We start from the raw sequence: 15,525 nt of genomic DNA on the forward strand, positions 1-15,525 counted from the left end.
ACAGGCCACAGAAGACAACAACACATGACACGGTAACCCGGATGGCGGGAGGCTGGGCACCAAGAATCACATAGTGCGACTCCAAAGCAGACAACAATGCCCTCTGCCCATATGGCCTAGGTCACAGCCAGACAAACACTGTGTCCCAACACAGGAATGACTTGCCAGCAAATGGCGGACGCCTTGCATCAACACATGGGGGTGAAGGCACTGTTTTGCACATGCCAGCAGCTAATGAACAGCCAACAGTGTGAAAGAGTGGCAGCACACACCACCACAGCAGCAGCGCACAGACACACAGCAGACAAAATGGGTGCCTGGAGATCAGAAACAAACTCACATCAACAGGCCAAGGGCCACTCAAAGATCTGCTAACAGTGTGTGCCCAGGAAGCTGGGCCAAGGTGACAGAGGGTGACACACGGAGGGAGGGAGAGGGGGACACAGAGGGAGGGAGAGGGGGACTGAGAGGGAGGGAGACGGACAGAGGGAGGAGGCTGACACACAGAGGGAGGGAGAGGGGGACAGAGAGGGAGGGAGAGGGGGACAGAGAGGGAGGGAGACACAGGAAGATGGACAGAGGGAGGAGGCTGACACACAGAGGGAGGGAGAGGGGGACAGAGAGGGAGGGAGAGGGGGACAGAGAGGGAGGGAGACACAGGAAGATGGACACAGGGAGGAGGCTGACACACAGAGGGAGGGAGAGGGGGACAGAGAGGGAGGGAGAGGGGGACAGAGAAGGAGGGAGACACAGGGAGAGCAAATCAGTCCTTTGGTGTGTGGGAATGTCTGCTCGTCAGCAGGTGGACTGCGTGCATGTAGACAAGGGTGGCCAGTGCCAGAACCCCCCCTCTTCATCATGGCAAAACGCAGGGCCATGTCACAACCTGTACACGAGCACAAGGACAGCCACCTGCATCATATAAGTGTGTGGATCCACTCCATGTGCACATGTACAGTGCTACAAGGAAGGCGCAAATGCATAGCTCGGCACACATGCACACTCCACTGCTGACTGCAGTCACACTTGACGCAGCAAGTAAGACTGTGCCACACATAGTTAAAGGGGCCAAATTGGTGCCCAAGGGACACACACATGCACAAGTGCACTGTGAGTGGAATGCAAGACAGATCCTAATTCCAAGAGGAAATGTGCCAACTTTGAAACGGATGAAACATGGATGTTGCATGGATCCAAATTAACATTTTCTCTCTCACACACAGGTCAACGTCGTGCTGCACCCCCCAACACTGGGGGGGAACACTCACAGGACCCGGATCTGCAGGAGACCGATCCCACCGGCAGCGACCACTCTCACCACTCTGCGGACGACCCCGACCGACCTGGCCCCTCTGGTGTCCAACCACCTGCAGCACCTGCGTCAGGTACAACCGTGCCAACCACCACCCCCACTCCTGCCACATCCCAGGAGACACCCAGGATCCCTGCCCCAACACCACAATGCAGCCAGGCTCGCCAGGAGGGACACGGTGTCCCGGGCACCCAGGAGGAGGCAGGCGACAACGCCAATGCCACCCCTCAGGGGTCCCGGAGACCCGATGTGCCCACAAGTGCAGGCCAGACGCAAGTGGGCAGGGGTGGTGGGAGTGGAGGACGGCGGAGGCGCGAGCCTGACCAGTTGGCTGGGGATCCGGTATTTTCCCATGTCCGTAACATCCTGGACTCATACCGGCAGGACACCACGGGCATGGCCCAGGTTGTGTCCGTCCTTGAGGGGATCAAGGTCCAGCAGGCCCAGCAACATGCGGAGCTAATAGCCTGTCTACAGGTACACCAACGGAGGATGGAGGACAGACAGGCTGAGCAAGTGACGGCGTCCCAGGGGATTCACGCTGAACTCCGTCGGATGGCCGACACCATGGCCGACCCTCCCTGTGCCAGAAGGCGGAGAACATCACCACCCACAGGGAGGGATCATGAGGAGGAGGAGGAAACATCCGACGGAGCATCCCAGACGTCGTCACGGCCTGCTGCTGAGGTTCCCCGCAGGAAGCCGGGTCGTCCACGGAAAGGACCGTGAGGGTGGCTGCTACATCACCATCTCCCAGGACACCTGGCCTGGCACCTGGCCCACTGGAGCAACAGCATCACAGCATCAAGAGACATTCTCTGCCACATGGCCCTGCTGGTCACTGGCTGACCAATGTTGACAAAGACTGTGGCATGGACTCTGAGGATTTCCAATGGCAAGGACACCAACTCCCCTACTGAACTTTGGATTCCCTAATCCCGGAAAGCCCCTCACTTTGTCCCCCCCCCCCCCCAATAATAAATCACACTATTAAGAGTAGATGCCTGCTGGTAGCATTATTACCTAACATGTGTCTTGTACAGTCTAAACATGCCTGAGTCATCTGTTCACTTCAACCATCCACACCCTGGGGCCTGAGTATGGCACAGGACACATGGGTCACAGTTTTTTAGGCAAGACAGACATGGAGCACCATACACACCCGTGATGGTCAGAACCAGCTGAGGGGGTGGCCGAACAACCGTGCTGACAGACACATTGAGTACAGCAACAGTCATGCGCAGAGGTCAGGGATCCTGGCCCGTGTCCTGGGGGGCACCCAGGTATGTGTAGACAGGTGGCAGAACCATGTCCTGCAAGCTTGAGTCCGGTGGATGCAGAGAATGGGGGCCTGGCCAACGTTGGATGCATGGGGATGGCACATGTCACAATACCCACACAGTCATGGACATCATGCCCAATACACAGTCTCAGCACACACACACAGCTTGCATCTTGCCACTCGACACATTGACACATAGCCACAATCAGGGAATACCATGCCAGACATGCAGGATGCACCGTGCCAACACACCAGCATTGACTGAGAAGAGGCACCTTGGAGGCATAGGGACACCTTTAATAGTCATGTTTTTGGGATTGCAGAGGCAACTTGAAGTACACATGAACACATCATGTGGAGTAACATGTGGCTCCAACACTGGCACCCCCCTTCTGCAGCACAAATGCGTGATAGCCATGGAACTGGCACACAAGTGTCGGCTAACAGCTAAATACCCACAGCTGCTCACGGAGAGACTGCCATACACCATACATCCGCTGATGTGGAAGTCCCACGCCATGTCAAGACAATGTTAACCGTATGTGTCCGAGGGCAGTGTCACACACATTGATGCCTTCATCACAATCCACTATCCCATCACTGATGACTGACAACCAGGCAGCCCATCTATTCAGGTGTACCCAGCTGCATGTCGTGTCCCATGGGGATGCCACATGTCTGCAGAGGAACCAAACCCCGACCGGGGCAGTGTGCACACATCGTGAACAACTGCCACACCCAATACACCCCAGATGCATCCCTTACCCCATGGAGACTTCCAAACGTGTCCGTGCCTGTAACGCTGAGTCAGCCCACGATGCCATGTCCATGAGGAATAGCAGTGCCACAACAATGCAACCAGAAGACGGCATGCGCAGGTACCTGGGGAAGAGAGACACACAAGAAGTCAGCCACAAAAAGCACAGCCACTTGCATGTGCATTGACTCGACACATGTATGGATGACAACATGCTAGGTCACAATTATGAGTGGGGAAATACTACCATCACTGCCACCATCACTCCAGTGACACACCCACACACACCTCTGACTCACGTGCCATACATGCAGGTGGAGACACGCATCACAACACATGCCACACGGGGACCAAGGCATGCACACTCAGACACTGGTACTCACCACTAAGCAAAGAAGTCGCGTATGAGCCGAGTCCGGATGTCCTCTTGCGGCTCCACATCCTCCACATCACTAGCCCCATTGCCAAGCCCTTCGTCCTCCACGGGTGGATGGTCCTCGTCATGTTGATTCAGGATGAGTGGCACAGCTCTTTCAACTGCCATGTTGTGCAGCATGCAGCAGACCATGAAGATCTTGCAAACCTTTGCCGGGGCATATGGGAGTGCGCCGCCGGTCTTGTGGAGGCACCGGAATCGGCTCTTCAGCATGCCAAACGTCCTCTCTATCACTCGCCTTGTCCGGCCATGGGCGGTGTTGTAGCGGAGCTGGGCCGGCGTGATGGGGTTGCGGAGAGGTGTCAGCAGCCAAGGCATGTTGGAATAGCCAGCGTCCCCTAAATGGAAAGCACATGGATATCGTTAGAACTGGCGAAGCGGTAGTGCTGCTCGGCCAAACAGAATACAGGACAGACAGACTGTACCCACCAACAACACATGCCCGTTCGTTGCGCAGCTGCATCATCATATCAGGCATCCCGCTACGCCTCATGATGTAGGCATCGTGTGCTGATCCTGGGAAACGAGCACAGACATGTGAAATCACCATGTTGGACAGACACACTACAAGGGCATTGATGGAGTGGTAGTGCTTCCGATTGCGGTACGCCACCTCCCGTGCGTGTGGTGGTACCAAACCTACATGTGTCCCATCTATGGACCCAATGACATGGGGCATCCCTCCCAGGGCATAGAAACCACGCTTGACCTCAGTCATCTGTTCAGGGGTTGGGAACTTGATGAAGTCATCCAGGTGAATCAACATGGCCTCCAAGAAATCATGCAGCACACCGCTGAACATGCTCTGGGACATGCCACCAACATGAGCTATGGTATTTTGGAAGGTACCCGTGGCAAGGAAATGTAGGGCAGCCATTACCTTCAGCTGGGGTGTCAGTGCCGTAGGATACCTGTGCTGCGGTTGCAGGTGTGGTGCCAGTCTCGCCGTCAGCTCCAGAATCAACGGTTGGGTGAAGCGGTAGAGTCGGATCCTGTCATTCTCCTGCATGGTGGCCAAGTCTGGAATTCTTCGGGCAACAGGAGGCGCTCTGCAGTAATTTGGAAGTGACAAGGAAGAGTGAGTGCACTACGAGAACAACTCATGTCTACTGAGCACATGTAAATCTGGCAATACACACATGCCACATAGGGAGTCAGGCATGTGCTACATGCCCAGGACACGTATGGATGCAAGGTGACACTCCTTCCAAGACCCAGCTACACACGGTGATTGAGAACCTCCCCATGCCACGCCATGGAAATAGCTGTGTCCCAGTGCAAGTGCACTGCCCGACGCAAGACAGGAGTGACATACACCCACACATCAGCAGAAGTGTGATGCCGATTGCAGAGACTGGCAGCGGAACACTTGAGCCACAGGTCACATGACATTACACTAGTCCAGCCCACACACCTTGCCATGAAGGTGCACATGTCATGACTCACCACACATTCCTTGTGAGTTTGCTGACATGGCCTTGTCACGCTACTCCGTGTCCCTTGCATACATGTGCACCTCACATCCGATAACACATGTGGCATGGTGTTGGGAACAGTGTGCAATGACAATCTACACACAGCCACATGTTGGTTGCTGCAACGGCTGCAGCTTTTGAGGGTGCTACAACATCAACCTGATGTAAATCCCGGACACATATATGGCATAGTCACATTGTGCACTGTGGGTAGTGACAAGTCATGTGTCATGACCCCTGTACCGGGCATCATGGGACACTTCCGTGTGTTGGTGTCCGTGCCATGCCAGTGACGCTCACCCCAAGTGCGCAGTCCCACATGCACACATGTCAAAGGAGTCAAGGGCATGCCTGGCACACATTGCACCCTCACACAGTACACATGTACACATCTCATCATACATCTGGTGCCTTCTCCACTCAGGAGGCATGTTCCACATCACAGCCTGTGACACCTGTGCCCCACACATGTGGTAATGCACAGACGATGCCTTGATGTCCATTCCTGGACAAGTATGTCCATCCATGGACAAGTATGTCCGCCCTATTCCTACATGTGTGTCGCCTATCACCACAGTGATGTGTAAAATCCGCCGTACTGCTGCTGAGAGGGCCTGTGCATGTTCCCAAATCACTGTGGGAGTGCTGCCGTATGTGTACCCATCGTGATGGCGAGCGTAGATGCGAGTGTACGGTCCGTGCCACTACGGGTACGCATACGCGTGTAGACCCATAGTGATGGAGAGCGTAGATGCGAGTGTACGGTCCGTACCACTACGGGTACGCATACGCGTGCAGACCCATAGTGATGGAGAGCGTAGGCATGCATGTACGGGCCGTTGCCATGCATTTGGGGTGCCCTAGGGCCCCCACACGCACCGTACCTGTGTGTGATGCTCCAAATTACATAGGGGACAAGTATTAAGGCCTACATGCATGCTGGTTGTCATGGAGACCAAGTTCAAAATTCGAAATTGTTCTGGAAGGTGCACAGCAGAAGTCAGTTGGAATTTGTCTACTTTGTTGCAATGTGTTTGTGGGGCTGACATCATGCAGGAGAATGAAACCGATAGAGAACCCACAGACTGCTAGGTTTGAAGGGATTGGTGGAAACATAGGATGCAAATGTGAGTGACCAATCTCTCTGTACTCCTGTGCATGAGACTGGGCAGAAGGGCACATATAAGGCAGCCAGGTCCCATGAGGGAGCACTTGCCTGCACATCTTTGCATTCGTCGACCCAGCTGCTGCTACTGATTCCCTGGAACCATGTCAAGGGCTGTGGAGAGGACACAGCCATTCACCCTGGAGGAGAACATGGCTCTGCTGGATGTGATCCTCCCACAGTACTCCATGCTGTATGGGCGACCAGGGTATCAGGTGAGTGCATAGGCCACTGCCACAGACTGTCCCTATGTGGTGACTGTGACTTCTGCCATTGCGTCCAGGTGTAACACACATGCCATGTACTGTCGGGGGGGTCCCAGGGGGGGGGTGCCTGATGTCTCCCAGCAGTGCCCTGAGACAGGAGGGGTGGGGGACTATCACTCACAGCAGTGCCCTGAGACAGGAGGGGTGGGGGCCTATCACTCACAGCAGTGCCCTGAGACAGGAGGGGTGGGGGCCTATCACTCACAGCAGTGCCCTGAGACAGGAGGGGTGGGTGTGATGCACAGTGTGAGCCTTGATCATTGATTGTGACATTGCCATCATTCCACCTGTGTACCCACTGTGGCACGTAGTGCTTTTTCCCTCACCAGGGGATGATGTCCCTATGACAAAGGTGCAATGCGTTGGCTGCATGACATGCCTTGTTGTAACCAGCTAATTTGTACCCATATGTCTCTCTGTGACATGTGGCTGGTGTATTGATGTGGTGTCACTTGTTCCTCCTCACAGGTAGGCGCCACTGCCAAGGAGCAGATCTGGCTGACCGCCGTCAGTGCCGTGAGGGGTGTGGATGGTCGGAGGCGGAGCCTGCCCCAGGTGAGGAAACGCTGGCAGGATATCCGGTGCTGGACGCGGAGGATTGCACGGCTCCTGCTGGGGGACTCACCTGAGAGCCACAAGAACCGCGGCCGCCGCCGTCTGAGCCACCTCCACAGGCGTGTGCTGCCGGTGGTCTTTCCAGACCTGGAGAGGCGCTTACAGGCGATGCAGCAGCCGGAAGGGGGTAGGTACATGTGTGTTTGTTGTGTGTCACCGGCATTTGTAAGGGCACAGTAGCATGAATTCACTGGCAGGGTTTAAAGGTGCTGTGCAGATCCTGTTTGCCCCAGTATAGCGCTGTGCCCCTGCCACCCTTCCCCTCCTTGCAATGTGTTCCCTGGTCTGTGTGTAGTCACTCCTTCACAGGGTAATGTAGGCTGGCGCTTTGTCCACGGGAACAATGACTGTAGCATCATGTGTGGGGGTGGTGTGTAACAGGTTGTGGGACCTTGCCTGTGCACTGTCAAGTTCACTGCATGTGGGTTCCATGTCAGTTGGCACTGATGCTGACTCCAGACATGGGAGTTGGTCTCTCATGTGTCATGCCTTACAGCGCGCATGTCCCATGTAGTGGCCTGTGACATGATGTGCATGAGTGTGCGATACACATAGTGCAGGGATGGTGACGTGTGTTGCAGTCATTACCATTCAGTAGCATGTAGTTGCGTGCCCACTACTGTCCCCTGGGGCACCTTTTCCTCAGTGGTGTATGTGTCATCATAAACGTGGCCACTGTCAGTGTCTACAGCGTAAGTTGTGCTCTGTGCCATTGTCCCCTGTCACCATGTATATAGACGTGCTATTTTGTACAGGTGTCCACTGTGCAGCCTGACCTGATTGTCCTTCTTCATACTCACAGTTGCCAGTGCCTGTGTGTCTTGTTATACTCATCTGAGGATGGGCACTGGTACCTCATTATTTGTACAGGCGCACCTTGGCTGTTTGGCGTCCAATCTTGCTTTTTGCCTGCCCCTGTGTGTATCACCCAGACTATGAGATGTTGGTGCCACCTGTGTCTCAACAATTTGCCTCGTGTAGGGTCTTGTTGGGGCGGGCAATGCCTATGTGTTAAATCCTGATTACCACTTGCTGGGTCTGGGCAGTGTGTGATGTGTCTGGACACACACGCAATGTGCAGTGACCGAGTCATGTTGTGCATGTTTTCAGCATTACCTATGCAGCATGTGTCTCAAGTTCATGGATATGGTCCCTGGTCATCGGTATTTTCGCCAACGCTGTGTGGTGCAGATGCAGTGCTGGATTGTCCCCAGGGCCTGGGTGCTATGTCAGACTCCTTTTCCTGTGTTTAGCTATTGTCTCATGCTCTCCATGCTATTTCAGTGGCATGGTGGCTCAACCAACTGTGTGTTTCATGCCCTACATCGGTACCCTGTTCAGTAGATGTTAGGGATCTTCCTTTTCAGGCCATGCAATGTTACCTATGTAGATTGGACTCATGTGACAGATGTGTACAGGTGTCTGATTAATTTCTGTCTCTCCACCCTGCCCACAGCATCGTTGGGGGACACAGAGGGAGACATGGACACAGACCAGGCGGAGGGACCGAGCACCAGTGCCAGCCGTGACATCGGGTCTGGCACATCGAGTGGGACAGAGGCGGAGGAGAGTGTGGCCGAGGACCTGTCGACTGGCACATCAGACTACGAAGCTGACAGGTCCGGGGACGATGTCTCCGAGTGGGCGGAGGCTGCACCAGCAGCTGACAGCGGAACAACACCTCGCACCGCCCCCTCAGTTTCCATCAGCCGCCTCCCACTTGCTCGTGTCCCTTCCCAGCGTGCCCGGTCACAGCATGTCTCCTTCCTGCCAGGCACCGCACCCCCTGCCCCTGTCTCCACTGCTGCCGCCAATGCAGAGTCTGTGGACATCCAGCGGCAACTGCAGGTTGGTCAGGCTGCGATCCTTAATGTCCTCCATGCCCACGGCAAAACCCTCACCAACATCGAGGCTTTCTTGGAGGGCATTCATTCATCGCAGGCTGACCAACGCAACTTGCTGAGGTCCATCGACTCCACACTGACTGCAGCAGTGGGTCTCCTGCAGCGCGACCTCCCCCCACCTACCCCTGCCCCATCCACACTTCCCACTCCCATGCCTGTCACACGTACACCCAGACGTCGGCATGCACCCACATCAACGGACACGGGCACCACACCAGCAGGGAAGGTCCACCGCACTCCTCCTGACACGCACACACAGGGTGAGGTAGGCACACCCACTGGGTCGGGGGGCAAACGTGTGACACGCAGCCATAGTGGGAGTCCGCATTCCACCCAGTCCACTCCCTCCAAATCCCCTCCCCTCAGCTCTCCTGGCCACATCTCCCCCAAGGACTCCTTCATGGCCGCTCTGTCCCTGAGCCCCACAGTTACACCACCACGCAAGCGGTCAAGGAGGTCCCCGGTCAGGGTGGTTGAGTCTCCCCCCCTGTCTCCACCCTCCCCCGGTGGCGCTGCGACCCATCCCTCTGACCCCCCCCCCTCCTTGGGGCCTGAGGTCCCTTCGGGTGCAGGGGACTCCCTGGAGGACCTTGCAAAGGTGTGTAGTGCCATCCTGGCCTCCGCCTTTGGCACTGACCCACCCCCTGTGGTGGAGTCCTCCATCCCTGCACCCACAACGCCGCCCCTTTGCCCTGATGTCCCTGCGGTGCCTGTTGCTTCCCCCCCCCCTGATGCCCTCACCAGTGTGGAAGACGATGCCATTTGACTGTGCAGGCAAGGTAGGGGACACGCATCCCACTGTGTCCCCCATCCAGCTGAGAATCATTGACTGCCCTATGGGCTTTGTGAAGATTGAACTGCCTGCGATCCACGGACATTGTGCTCATGCTGAATAAAGCTTAATTTTGTTTTCATTATCACACTACTGCTATGCTGGTATTGGTGTTGGTGGGGCTGCTACATGGTTTTGGGTGGTGTGTAAGGGTTTGGGTGTGTGGGATATGTAGTAGTGTACTGCTCATTGGTGGGACCCTGTGATCTGTGTGCCATCACAAGGTGTTGGCTAACTTTCTTTGTTCATGTAAGCAGTTACTGCATGGTGCACTTGTCCCAGGGTGTATTCCTTCCTCTGTGTACCCAGCTTTCTTCCCTGCAGGGTGTTCCCAATGTTTAGCGCAGAGCTGTGTCTACATGAGCTGTGTGTGTGACGGAGCCCTTCTACTTTGGCCATGCATGCAGGGCCATGTCTCCACCTGCGACAATCGTGGCATCCTTGGTGATCACTGTACTTGTGTGTGGAGTCTGTTGACATGAGTTCATGGGGACATGTTCCCTTGTAGCCAGTATGCATGTGGATAATTCTGGCCTCACACACATGTGTTACACCCCTCCTGTCTCAGGGCACTGCTGGGAGTGATGGGCACCCACCCCTCCTGTCTCAGGGCACTGCTGGGAGGACTCTGCACACACCCCTCCTGTCTCAGGGCACTGCTGGGAGTGATAGGCACCCACCCCTCCTGTCTCAGGGCACTGCTGGGAGGACTCTGCACCCACCCCTCCTGTCTCAGGGCACTGCTGGGAGGACTCCACACCCACCCCTCCTGTGTCAGGGCACTGCTGGGAGGACTCCACACCCACCCCTCCTGTCTCAGGGCACTGCTGGGAGGACTCTGCACCCACCCCTCCTGTGTCAGGGCACTGCTGGGAGGACTCCACACCCACCCCTCCTGTCTCAGGGCACTGCTGGGAGTGATAGGCACCCACTCCTCCTGTCTCAGGGCACTGCTGGGAGGACTCCACACCCACCCCTCCTGTCTCAGGGCACTGCTGGGTGGACTCTGCACACACACCTCCGATTTCAGGATATGTGCACTTGGCACATACACGGTGGGGGTACGCTCAATGCATTTGAGGTGAGGGTACGAGTCTACTGACACTGGTGTGGTGGGGGTACGCTCCGTACGTCCGCGGGTGTGGGTACGGGTCGTACTTACACTGTTGGCATGGGGGGTACGCTCCTTGCATTCGCGGGTGGGGGTACGGGTCGTACTTACACTGTTGGGCTGGGGGGTACGCTCCTTGCATTCGTGGGTGGGGGTTCGAGTCGTTCTTACACTGTTGGCATGGGGGGTACGCTCCTTGCATACGCGGGTGGGGGTACGGGTCGTACTTACACTGTTGGGCTGGGGGGTACGCTCCTTGCATTCGCGGGTGGGGGTACGGGTCGTACTTACACTGTTGGGCTGGGGGGTACGCTCCTTGCATTCGCGGGTGGGGGTACGGGTCATACTTACACTGTTGGGCTGGGGGGTACGCTCCTTGCATTCGCGGGTGGGGGTACGGGTCGTACTTACACTGTTGGGCTGGGGGGTACGCTCCTTGCATTTGCGGGTGGGGGTACGGGTCGTACTTACACTGTTGGGCTGGGGGGTACGCTCCTTGCATTCGCGGGTGGGGGTACGGGTCGTACTTACACTGTTGGGCTGGGGGGTACGCTCCTTGCATTTGCGGGTGGGGGTACGGGTCGTACTTACACTGTTGGGCTGGGGGGTACGCTCCTTGCATTCGTGGGTGGGGGTTCGAGTCGTACTTACACTGTTGGCATGGGGGGTACGCTCCATGCATACGCGGGTGAGGGTACGGGTCGAACTTACACTGTTGGGGTGGGGGTACGCTCCGTACGTCCGCGGGTGGGGGTACGGGTCGTACTGACACTGTTGGCATGGGGGGTACGCTCCTTGCATACGCGGGTGGGGGTACGGGTCGTACTTACACTGTTGGGCTGGGGGGTACGCTCCTTGCATTCGTGGGTGGGGGTTCGAGTCGTACTTACACTGTTGGCATGGGGGGTATGCTGCATGCATACGCAGGTGAGGGTACGGGTCGAACTTACACTGTTGGGGTGGGGGTACGCTCCATGCATACGCGGGTGGGGGTACGGGTCGTACTTGCACTGTTGGGCTGGGGGGTACGCTCCTTGCATACGCGGGTGGGGGTACGGGTCGTACTTACACTGTTGGGCTGGGGTGTACGCTCCTTGCATTCGCGGGTGGGGGTACGGGTCGTACTTACACTGTTGGGCTGGGGGGTACGCTCCTTGCATTTGCGGGTGGGGGTACGGGTCGTACTTACACTGTTGGGCTGGGGGGTACGCTCCTTGCATTCGCGGGTGGGGGTACGGGTCGTACTTACACTGTTGGGCTGGGGGGTACGCTCCTTGCATTCGTGGGTGGGGGTTCGAGTCGTACTTACACTGTTGGCATGGGGGGTACGCTCCATGCATACGCGGGTGAGGGTACGGGTCGAACTTACACTGTTGGGGTGGGGGTACGCTCCGTACGTCCGCGGGTGGGGGTACGGGTCGTACTGACACTGTTGGCATGGGGGGTACGCTCCTTGCATACGCGGGTGGGGGTACGGGTCGTACTTACACTGTTGGGCTGGGGGGTACGCTCCTTGCATTCGTGGGTGGGGGTTCGAGTCGTACTTACACTGTTGGCATGGGGGGTACGCTGCATGCATACGCGGGTGAGGGTACGGGTCGAACTTACACTGTTGGGGTGGGGGTACGCTCCATGCATACGCGGGTGGGGGTACGGGTCGTACTTGCACTGTTGGGCTGGGGGGTACGCTCCTTGCATACGCGGGTGGGGGTACGGGTCGTACTTACACTGTTGGGCTGGGGGGTACGCTCCTTGCATTCGCGGGTGGGGGTACGGGTCGTACTTACACTGTTGGGCTGGGGGGTACGCTCCTTGCATTTGCGGGTGGGGGTACGGGTCGTACTTACACTGTTGGGCTGGGGGGTACGCTCCTTGCATTCGCGGGTGGGGGTACGGGTCGTACTTACACTGTTGGGCTGGGGGGTACGCTCCTTGCATTTGCGGGTGGGGGTACGGGTCGTACTTACACTGTTGGGCTGGGGGGTACGCTCCTTGCATTCGTGGGTGGGGGTTCGAGTCGTACTTACACTGTTGGCATGGGGGGTACGCTCCATGCATACGCGGGTGAGGGTACGGGTCGAACTTACACTGTTGGGGTGGGGGTACGCTCCGTACGTCCGCGGGTGGGGGTACGGGTCGTACTGACACTGTTGGCATGGGGGGTACGCTCCTTGCATACGCGGGTGGGGGTACGGGTCGTACTTACACTGTTGGGCTGGGGGGTACGCTCCTTGCATTCGTGGGTGGGGGTTCGAGTCGTACTTACACTGTTGGCATGGGGGGTACGCTGCATGCATACGCGGGTGAGGGTACGGGTCGAACTTACACTGTTGGGGTGGGGGTACGCTCCATGCATACGCGGGTGGGGGTACGGGTCGTACTTGCACTGTTGGGCTGGGGGGTACGCTCCTTGCATACGCGGGTGGGGGTACGGGTCGTACTTACACTGTTGGGCTGGGGGGTACGTTCCTTGCATTCGCGGGTGGGGGTACGGGTCGTACTTACACTGTTGGGCTGGGGGGTACGCTCCTTGCATTTGCGGGTGGGGGTACGGGTCGTACTTACACTGTTGGGCTGGGGGGTACGCTCCTTGCATTCGCGGGTGGGGGTACGGGTCGTACTTACACTGTTGGGCTGGGGGGTACGCTCCTTGCATTTGCGGGTGGGGGTACGGGTCATACTTACACTGTTGGGCTGGGGGGTACGCTCCTTGCATTCGTGGGTGGGGGTTCGAGTCGTACTTACACTGTTGGCATGGGGGGTACGCTCCATGCATACGCGGGTGAGGGTACGGGTCGAACTTACACTGTTGGGGTGGGGGTACGCTCCGTACGTCCGCGGGTGGGGGTACGGGTCGTACTGACACTGTTGGCATGGGGGGTACGCTCCTTGCATACGCGGGTGGGGGTACGGGTCGTACTTACACTGTTGGGCTGGGGGGTACGCTCCTTGCATTCGTGGGTGGGGGTTCGAGTCGTACTTACACTGTTGGCATGGGGGGTACGCTGCATGCATACGCGGGTGAGGGTACGGGTCGAACTTACACTGTTGGGGTGGGGGTACGCTCCATGCATACGCGGGTGGGGGTACGGGTCGTACTTGCACTGTTGGGCTGGGGGGTACGCTCCTTGCATACGCGGGTGGGGGTACGGGTCGTACTTACACTGTTGGGCTGGGGGGTACGTTCCTTGCATTCGCGGGTGGGGGTACGGGTCGTACTTACACTGTTGGGCTGGGGGGTACGCTCCTTGCATTTGCGGGTGGGGGTACGGGTCGTACTTACACTGTTGGGCTGGGGGGTACGCTCCTTGCATTCGCGGGTGGGGGTACGGGTCGTACTTACACTGTTGGGCTGGGGGGTACGCTCCTTGCATTTGCGGGTGGGGGTACGGGTCATACTTACACTGTTGGGCTGGGGGGTACGCTCCTTGCATTCGTGGGTGGGGGTTCGAGTCGTACTTACACTGTTGGCATGGGGGGTACGCTCCATGCATACGCGGGTGAGGGTACGGGTCGAACTTACACTGTTGGGGTGGGGGTACGCTCCGTACGTCCGCGGGTGGGGGTACGGGTCGTACTGACACTGTTGGCATGGGGGGTACGCTCCTTGCATACGCGGGTGGGGGTACGGGTCGTACTTACACTGTTGGGCTGGGGGGTACGCTCCTTGCATTCGTGGGTGGGGGTTCGAGTCGTACTTACACTGTTGGCATGGGGGTACGCTGCATGCATACGCGGGTGAGGGTACGGGTCGAACTTACACTGTTGGGGTGGGGGTACGCTCCATGCATACGCGGGTGGGGGTACGGGTCGTACTTGCACTGTTGGGCTGGGGGGTACGCTCCTTGCATACGGGGTGGGGGTAGGGTCCGTACATATCCGTCCCCACGCTATGTGATGTTTGTGCGGCCCGTACCCAGGCCTTTGCCACGTGGGTGCGATCCGTCCCGCCATTGTTGGGGTGACGTGTGTGGGCGTGGTCCGACTCGTACCCACGCTCTTCAGGCGTGGGTACGGGACGTACCTGTCTGGTTGTGTTGCCGGTTCGCGTGGTGACGGACTTCCGTTGTGGCGGTCGCTGGCTTATCAGGACACGCCCCCACCCCCTCGTGGTGACCAGGGCATGGGAGTCAGGTATGTCCAGGCCATGTGTGGTGTGTGACTTATGTGGTTGTTTTGTGGCCTGCCCTGGTCGTGCCACCCCCACCCCACCCCACTTTCCCCCCTCCCTTAGTTATTCTGACCTTCTGCGGCGTCTGCGTCGTAACCTGTAGAGGAGGTGTACTGCTATGAGGGCAGGGATGACTCGTAGGTTCGGGTCCATGTCTGTCCGTCGCGTACTGGTCCTCCTTGTTCGCGGCGTCGTCTGT

The sequence above is a fragment of the Triturus cristatus genome, chromosome 11 (assembly GCF_964204655.1).
Source record: "Triturus cristatus chromosome 11, aTriCri1.1, whole genome shotgun sequence".
Classification (NCBI taxonomy): Eukaryota; Metazoa; Chordata; class Amphibia; order Caudata; family Salamandridae; genus Triturus; species Triturus cristatus.